The sequence below is a fragment of the Phasianus colchicus genome, chromosome 1, assembly GCF_987193195.1.
Source record: "Phasianus colchicus chromosome 1, bPhaCol1.hap1.1, whole genome shotgun sequence".
Classification (NCBI taxonomy): Eukaryota; Metazoa; Chordata; class Aves; order Galliformes; family Phasianidae; genus Phasianus; species Phasianus colchicus.
The window spans coordinates 9,872,862-9,882,402 of NC_143436.1; the positions used below are offsets into that span (position 1 = coordinate 9,872,862).

The 9,541-nt window shown below is 37.9% G+C and overlaps 1 non-coding gene across 1 annotated transcript; it reads left to right on the forward strand.

Moving 5' to 3' along the window:
- The first annotated feature begins 8,527 nt into the window (after positions 1 to 8,527).
- Positions 8,528 to 8,634, forward strand: LOC116236457 (U6 spliceosomal RNA). The gene has a single exon (XR_004168557.1). It is a non-coding gene; the product is annotated as a U6 spliceosomal RNA (small nuclear RNA).
- Positions 8,635 to 9,541: the final 907 nt, after the last annotated feature.

The window sequence follows — 9,541 nt, forward strand, 5'->3', positions numbered from 1 at the left end:
CTTGCAAGCAAATATGAATCAAAACAAAAACATTGTGAAGGTCAGCTGAGCACAGCAGTGAGATGATGTTATCCCAGCCGCACATTCAACTATTGAGCTTCCAGAGCGGCCAGAAAGACTTGCAGCCAAAAGTCACTAGGAGATGCCAGCTGGGAAGCCACCCACCGACACCCCAGCTGGATTCTCAAAACAACTGGAGCCTCAGAGTTTGACACAGCTCCAGGCACAGCTGCAGGGCATAGTCCAGCCACAGAGCAATACCAAGGACTTCTCATCAGGGTTTCCACAGAAATACTGTATATGAGCAACAGAGCCATAAATCCTAATTCATAAGGATTTCCTTTTATTCACAAGAGCAACAGGGACACATGTAAGGCTAATTTTTATTTATTTATTTCTAACCTAGCTGGTATAACATTAATTCAGCAAGTCAGATTTGTTTTTAGCATTTTTTTCCCTAAATACATTGTCAGCTTCTTGCTTTCAGTTAAGATATTATAAACAATTCACAGCCACAGATCCAGTGCAGAGTTTATTAAAGTTGATCAAAGCTTATTGCAGTCCTCAGTTCTTAGTGCAGAGCATAAAAGCACTGAGATCTGTGTTAAGGATGTAGTGTCCTTGAAAACATATATTCTCCTTTCTTCATTTAAATTTCATTTTATTTCATTATAGCCTTATATCTATAAACGCAGTTCCATTAAGTAATAACAATCTATGAAACTCTTTGGAAAAGTTTTGAAATTATCTGGAGACATTTGCCATAAATGTGTATTTCATTTTTACAGATGTGGTAATGCATTTGCTATACTCATTTTGAGACGTTCCATTGCATTGTGATCACTTTCCTCGTAGAAAGGCTCCAGCTCTGACCAGTTCTATTATGTTAGGCACTGTACTTAGGGAGATACAGCTGATACCTGAAAATGTTTCCAGGCCATGTGAGATGGACTGGCAGGAAATCCTGTGAACATTAAACGTAGAATTAAAACTTAAAATCCTGACAGAAGATCTGTCATTTGCACCAGTCATCCAAACCTGTACCTCCAGATGAAAGATAACTGAACTCACTGTGTGGAACTGTTTGCCAAATAACAGCTTATCTCTTGCAAATAAGATGCAACTTGCATGCTGCCTGTTTGTTGTTCAGTGTAGAGAAAGACAAAGAAATTAAAATCTGGACTTTTAAGAATAGTTTTTTGCTTGTTCCATGTCATGCAGTGTAATGATGGTGGTCAGGGCCTTCAGTGTGTATCACTTTTGTTTCTAAACTAGGTTGCCTTTACTAGTTATAAATTCTTATTGTACCTATTACAGCACTTTGCAGTCTCAGATAACATTTTGGTGTTGTCTCATTACCTTGCACTTTCAGGACACATCACCTTATGTTCTGTGTTCAGTTTTGGGCCCCTCACTACAAGAAAGGTCCTGGAACGTGGCCAGAGAAGGGCAGAAAAGCTGTAAAGGGTCTGGAGGAATGGCTGAGGGAGCTGGGATTGTTCAATTTTGAGAAGAGGAGGCTCAGGGGAGACCTTATCGCCATCTACAACTGCCTGAAAGGAGGTCGTGGTGAGGTGGGGGTTGGCCTCTTCTCCCATGTACTTCACAATAGGAATAGAGGGAATGGCCTTAAATAGCACCAGGGGAGGTTCAGGTTAGATGATAGATAGATAGATGAAAAAGAGTGATCGGGTGCTGGAATGGGCTATCCAAGGATGTGATCGAGTCATCATCCCTGCAGGTGTTCAGTGGTGTAGATCTGATACTGAGGGACATGTTTTAGTGGGGAAACACTGGTGGTAGGTGGATGGTGGGACTAGATGATGTTGGAGGTCTTTTCCAATTTTAGTGATTTTATGATTCTATGATTCTATGATCTGGAGACATAACCCTCTTGCATACAGTCTAGCACTCCTAATCCAGACTTGTCTTTATGGCCTTCAAAATGTTCTGAGCCTAGAATATCTTTGTCCTTGAAGGATTTTACACAGACTAAGCATGTCCTCTATTCAGAGGAATAGTTTTGCCTTGCAGGGCAGAATCTGTCATGGAAAGCCCCTGTGTATCACCCTTTGTCAAACTGTTGTCTGCAGTATCCCAGAAGAGAGATCTTTCAGGTCACAGCAGTGGATCAGATGCTTTACTCTGATCATAGTCACCTCCTGGTTCTGTTTATAAGCCTACTCCCTTTGGAATAATTACTCTCAAAACCACTGTAATTCAAAATTAATAATGCCAGTTGAATATGGCCTTATCATTGGAATGGGAAATGGAAAATCTTAGATAAAACCTGCCTCACTCCTCCTGAACGTAACAGGAAACCCCTCTGAAGCCAGAAAAAATTGGCTAATTTTTCCTTTTATGCCAACATGTTAAATTAAACAGCCAGGTATTTAGCATTTATTTTTCTTCTCTTTTCTGCCTTTGTGAATTTTCTGTCTTCAGGATAAAAGTTTATCCTAACACTATAGTACTTGTAGATCCTTGCAGAACTACCCACTTTTTTTCCTACTTCTGAGACTTCAGGTGAAAGTTGAGATTTTGCACTGTATTTCAAAGGGCTTAAGAAACCTCGCCAGACTTATTACAATGAGCCACTGAATTAATTTCTAGACCAAAGTAGTGTTTTCATTTGTTAATCTTGAAGAATGGCTTTGAGTTGAGAACTCAGAAGCAGAAGGATTTTTATTTTTATTGTTCTGTGCCATTCCCTGTTCTTTAATTGGTTTCACTGTCAAGAGGAAAAAAGATTATAATAAAGTATAAAGCAAAATGTCAACATTTATTGCCTCTCTGGTTTTCTTATTGTAATAGAAACTGATCAAACTGATGAGGGGTATAAACTTGTACTCGCTGTTACTACAGAGCCAAAATTTTTGTGTGAACTTTGTGTTCTGCCTATAAAAAGGGCTCTCGGTTATATGGTTAATATTTTCTGGTCCTCCACAGAAGTGAAATTTCTTTTCCTTAATTTTTTGCAACAATATTCTCCTCTTCCATTATTAAACATTACTAAATAAATTAAAAAAATAATGCATTGCTTTGTTGACAGCATTTCTTAAGTAGTTAAGAAACTATAAAAATTTCATATAGTCTATATTTCAAAAAAAAAAAAAAAAAAGGAACAACTCTTTGATACGTTTACAGTTAGAAACAGGGAATCAGTGATTATATAGTGTGGAAAATGAGAGATAAATGAAAAATCATCAACGAAAGTGATGATAAGATGAAATGTCACGTGAAGTCTCAAATTTGAAATAGGAGAAAATTCCTTTTTTTTTTTTTTTTAATAGAATTTTTCCATCTGGATCTTAATAGCAAGATGGATTTGCTGCCTTAAAAATGAATTTCTGTTTCCATGTTTCATTCTAAGTGACTTACTATCTATTATTTGTCTTTTCAATGTAATCTGTGAGGACAGCTCTATATACATTTGAATTCTTCTGGTCTTCTAATTGAATATGTCTCCAGTGTGGTACTGTAAGTATCTCATTTAGCATTGGTGGTTTAACATCCTTCAGAGCAAAGCGAACCAATGACTTAATTAACTTCCACTTGGTCAGTTATCTGTGCTGGGAACCTGCAGGAAGTATTATTCTATTTGAGGGTGACAAATGAATGTACATGAGGTACCACACGCCACCCAGTGGGAGATCTGACAAGAAACATAATTTATTTCATTAGTGGTGCCAAAATGGCCTTTCAAACTGAAAACCTAAATATGTAGCAGTGTCTTAGGAGAAGAGGAAACAGCATGGGCTTTGTCTGAAATAATTGATTGTGTACAGTTCATAGCATATATTTCCATGGGAAAGTTTAAATTTAGTGTCATTCTTCATCTATCATATTGTAGTATGAGAGGTGTTAACCTAAGTGGTAAAAAAGATTAAACAGTGGTAAACACTTTTGAATTTGGTAATATTTATTAAGTGCATTATGAAAAAAATAGACTTAAAAGAAAAGAGCAAGCTTTGAGCCAGAATTAACTTTGGTGTTTTGGAACATATTTATAAATGTTCTGGGTGCTGTAGATATTGTAGCATGGCTAGAGTATAAAAGATCCTTGACTTTCTTCAGATTTATTGTAATTTATAGAGCAACAGTTAGTGGCAGCTTCTAATTATCCACAGAACCAAAGTTTCCTGAGTGAAAACTTGAGATCAAAGGGCATGAATAATAGCCTTAAAGGCATCTCCCCTTACACAGGCTACTCTTAGCCCCTCTGCTGTCCTTTGGTATAAATTAAGCACCTTAGGATGAATAAAACATGAAGCACAGAAGGTTTAGATTTCACAGAAGATGAATGGTTGGGTTATTGATGGGAAAAGGAGCATGGGAAAGTATAAACCATGTAGATCTAAAAATTTAAAACCCTGTAAGCAATCACTGTTCCTTTAGTAATTTTGTATTTTATTTTATTTAACTCTTTTTTTTTAGTCACTTTGTCCAAATCCTTTCTGTTGATAAGGCATCTGGATTGCACTGTGTCATTGAGCTGCACTTTTAAGCAGGCTCAGAAGCTTTTCACAGTTCATTCTGTTGATTTCAGTGGGCATAAGACCAGGCCATAAAACCACAAGAGCAATGACTGGTTGTTAAAAACCATACAAGCACTTACATTCAATTATAATGAAAAAGGTGCATACCTCTTGTGTCTCATGAAACTTGGACTTGAAGGCTGTTTGCTTCCTCATATATATAACATGAATCCAGTTCCTTCCTGATGTAAATTTCATTGCCTTTCACTAGTGTTACACTCGCTGAATTTAATTCATCTCATACCCCGTCGTCGTATAGATGCATGCAGCCAGAAGAATTAGGAAATAGGATCAAAACCCTTTCTACTGTAGACACTTGCTCATAGAATAAGATATGGTAGGATGGATGGATGGACAAGGCAGAAGATAGGTATTTGTTTTGATCAAAATTCTGTATTTGATGTCAGTGAAGAATATTTTCTTTAACAAAAAATAAACAAAAAGAGGAAACAGAAATAAGTAACTGATCAGAAAAATGATAAAGTGTTTCATTGATGAGTTGTGACAAAGTTCAAGTTTTCATCCTGGCCATTCTATGAGAAATCAAAATCTTAATTTTTTGAAATGTTTGCAAAAATACTTTTATGTTTGCTTGTGTTGAAAACACAATGGTTAGACCTCCAAATCATTTTCCCTTGCAAAACAGAGAAAGGTACTGTCATTATCATATCTCATTAAATCCTATGGCTCAGCTATCAAGTCAATCACACAATCATGGGAAAAAAGGGGTTGCTTACTTTTGCTTGATTACCATTAGGGTTTTGAATGAAGGTCATCTGCTTTCCGGGAAGTTGAGTCAGTCTTTGTTTCTCCTCTTAAAACTGTTCCACTTTTTATAATGTAATTAAAAATTCATTGGGCTAGGAACAGGAACCCAGGTGTCTCTCATCCTTTGGGAATGGCCTAACCACTGTCTTATAGAATCATTTTCACGCTTTCTCCCTGGCTCAATAAATATTAAAATATTTTATGCAAAGTGAAAGACCTTCTGTAGGAGAAATGTAGAAAACATTCAAAGAATACCATAGATTGCAAAGGTTATAGCTGCCTCAGGGGAGATGGGCATCCTGCCTGTAATCCTTGCTCTGAATCAGGAAAAAAAAAGAGTTTTGAATCTCCTTTTTTTTTTTTTTTTTTTAATTCCTACTCATGTAGTGTTGTACTTATTTCTCAAATAAAAATAAAAATATAAATAAAGAAAAATAAAAAGCCTACCACAACCTGCCCAAATGAATTTCCTAATTCCACGTACAGGAAGGACATAATTTAGAATATTTCTCTTGAAAAAATAAGAAAATAAACATTTGATTGAAGAAATAAAGCAAAAACATTTCCACACCTTTCTAAGCTGTTGTAATTATTTTTATTTTTATTTTTTTTTAACCTGTGCCCACTAACTTGAAGGAAGTGCTGTTACCCAAAATCTTTTGAATACATGACAAACAAAAGATTGAATTATTTTTTTTTTTCCCTGTGAAGTACAGTGGAAAAAAGTACCATTTTTCAAGCAGTTTTAATCTTATCTCTAAATAAGTGTAGCTATGCTTAGATTGTCAGGTTTTCGGAAAACTCTGAGCTCCCAAAGCTGATTCAAAGCCCTCTAAGTAGGTGACAGTCTCTCTGTTGACTTAAACTGTCTATGGAGGGGACACTATCTGTGTTAAATCCTACTGACTGAGAAGCTGTTCCTGTGTAATCTAGTATATTAAGACAGAGGTTTACAGAAAGGAGAGATACCTCAAAGTTATCTCAATATTAAATAAATTTCATTAATCATGCTTTTGAAGTAAGGATATTTTTATTTATTTTATTTTTCCTCCCCTGCTATGTTATGAACATAACATAATGACCTAAGCACACTGTAGAGGCTAATGAATTTGGATCAATATAAGCAGAAGGAGCAAGGCGACAAGCACACACTGAAGCCCCCATCAGTCATACACCTCCAATATTTGGGCACACTCAGTATTACACTGCAGAACAAAAAGAGCAGTTAGTTCAGGTGATCATGGAAAATTAAGCCTCAAGGAGCAAATAGTCTCACAGCAGTCTTACATGCGTTGCTCCAAAAATAATGCCTCATATTTATTTCCATTAATATTGCAATACAAAGAGCACAATAATGTTATTTAACAGAGCAAATTCTCAGCTAAAAAACATTTTTTTGGTGACAGTCACCACCATTAGCTATGCATTTTTGCCATGATGAACAAGAGCTTGCATGCTACACTTGTAAAGATCTGCACCAGTAGACATGACCCACTGTTGCTGTCATTGCTGAAAAGCAGCACCCACTGCCTCACTGTGCTCACATCCACATTTTGGGCTCCATAACCATTCAGCATCAGTGAATGTCAGTGGGTGCAAGAATTCAATGACTTATCTTTGCTTCATATGCTCTTCTATGTCAGACATCATTTTGTCAGACTGCTCCTCTGTTGCCATTACATGTCAACAAAGTGTAATGGAATACTGGTGGAAAGGTTCAACCTCTACTGCCATACCACTAACGTCCAGCTCTAACACCATGGACCAACATAACAAATTAGGAGGCATTATTTCTGGAGCTGCCCTCATATAACATTAAGAATGGTTAAAAAGGAAAGGAAATTCACAGGTCGTTTTTCATAAGTGTTTGACTGATTTATTTTTGCACAATTCTCCCTTCTACTGTAAATGGGAGAACCAAGATGCATTTTTCCTCCAGAAGGGCTTGCTTGTGCTGTGCTGCTGGGTGGAGACAGTGGCCACAGCTACCCCATAGCATTAGTTGCATCTCCACAGCTGTGTTGTTCCAAGAGAGATAACTCACTGGACTGAAACTCTCTACCTCTTCATGACCTCCATAGTCTGCCATAGGTATGTTTTGAAGCAGTTAAGTGGTTAATTTACTTGTCTTTGCTAACCAGTCAAGCTGTTTGCTCTCTACTGCCTTTTCCTACAACGTTTATGTAAGAAATAGCCCAGTTCTGCTGATAAACTGACTATATTTATTTAATTATTTTATCTGTCTTAAGGCATTTATGATGTCTTAAGAACTTTCCTGAATATTAAAAATATAATATTAGATACAATTCCTCACTCATATCATAAACTGTATCTTCTGGGACTCCAGTTTCATTTTTAATTACGTTGTTACCCTAATTATCTTATTAGAATCCTCTGGTGTAGACAGCCCTTTACAGAAGAATAAAAAAGACTTTTTTCTTTGCCCCTGTGGCAGGCTCACAATCAAATGTATGGAAACTATTACACTAATCACAACCATTTCACTGTTGTCTTCCACTTTTCCCATCTGTTTGCCCATATTCACTTGTCTCCTGCTACATCTTTAGACTATAAGCTCCCTGAGGCAGGCTGTCTTGCAAGGTTTTGTACAGCATTCATTCTTAATTGGGGTGTGTGGGTCATGGAACAGTTAAAATGATAGATTTGTTTTCTAGATTATCAATAACATAATTATGTTATATTAAGTTCATTTTTGCCAATGTTCTTTCTTAACTTGTAATTTTATAGTACTGTGTAACATTTCCAAGACAACTGGGACCAGCAATTCACATATTAATTAAAGAACTGATAAATAGAACTGAAACAGTTTGAATACAATACAGGGAAACGTTTCTCCCTTTGCAATACCAATAAATCAGCTCAACATGAATCACAGAAGTGAGATACGAAACACTGAAAAGAGAATTTGATTATGCGTTGACCTTGCAATTCATACTTCCCATTTCTCACAATTAGCTCACACTCATCTATTCACATCATCCACAGGCACTTATAAAACCACTGTTTATCACTTTCCTTTATTCCTGCTTTGCAAATATGACATTTAAACAATGTTTATCCAAGAGGAAATTATGGGTCAGAATAACTGGTCACATTTTTTTCCCCTCTCAATTTAAAGCATGAGATTATATCATCAGAGGGCTGGAGCACCTCTCCTGTGAAGAAAGGTTGAGGGAACTGGGCTTGTTTAGCTTGGAGAAGTGCTCGCTTCGGCAGCACATATACTAAAATTGGAACGATACAGAGAAGATTAGCATGGCCCCTGTGCAAGGATGATATGCAAATTCGTGAAGCGTTCAATATTTTTTTCACTGCGTCCAAGTGTGGAGTCCCCAGTACAAAAAAGACAGAGAGCTGTTGGAGAAGGTCCAGAGGAGGGCCATGAAGATGATCAGGGGACTGGAGCACCTCTCCTATGAAGACAGGCTGAGGGAGCTGGGCTTGTTCAGCCTGGAGAAAAGAAGGCTGCGGGATGACCTCATTGCAGCCTTTCAGTACCTAAAGGGAGCCTACAAACAGGAGGGGAATCAACTCTTTGAAAGGGTTGATAACTGCAGGACAAGGGGAAATGGTTTTAAGATGATGGAAGGGGAAATTTAAGTTGGATGTCAGGGGGAAGTTCTTTACAGAGAGAGTGGGGAGTTACAGGAATAGGCTGCCCAAAGAGGTTGTGGATGCCCCATCCCCGGAAGTGTTCAAGGCCAGATTGGATGGGGCTCTAGGCAGTCTGGTCTAGCATTAAATGTGGAGATTGGTGGCCCTGCGTGTGTCAGGGGGGTTGGAGATTCCTGATCCTTGAGGTCCCTTCCAACCCTGGCCATTCTGTGATTCTGTGAGAAGGCTCTAGGGAGACTTCATTGTGGCCTTCCAATACATGAAGGGAGCGCATGAACAGGAGACGGTACTACGGTTTACATAGGTGGATAGTGATAGGACGAGGGGGAATAGTTTTAAACTGAAACTGAGGAGGTTTAGATTAGATATTTGGAGGAAGTTTTCACCATGAAGGTTGTGATGCACTGGAGCAGAATGCCCAAGGAGGCTGTGGCTGCCCCATCCCTGGAGACATTCAAGGCCAGGCTGGATGTTGCTCTAAGCAGCCTGATCTAGTGATTGGCAACTGTGCACACAGCAGGGGGTTGAAACTGGATGATCATTATGGTCCTTTTCATCCCAGGATATTCTATGGTTCTATGATTCTATGAATTGAAACC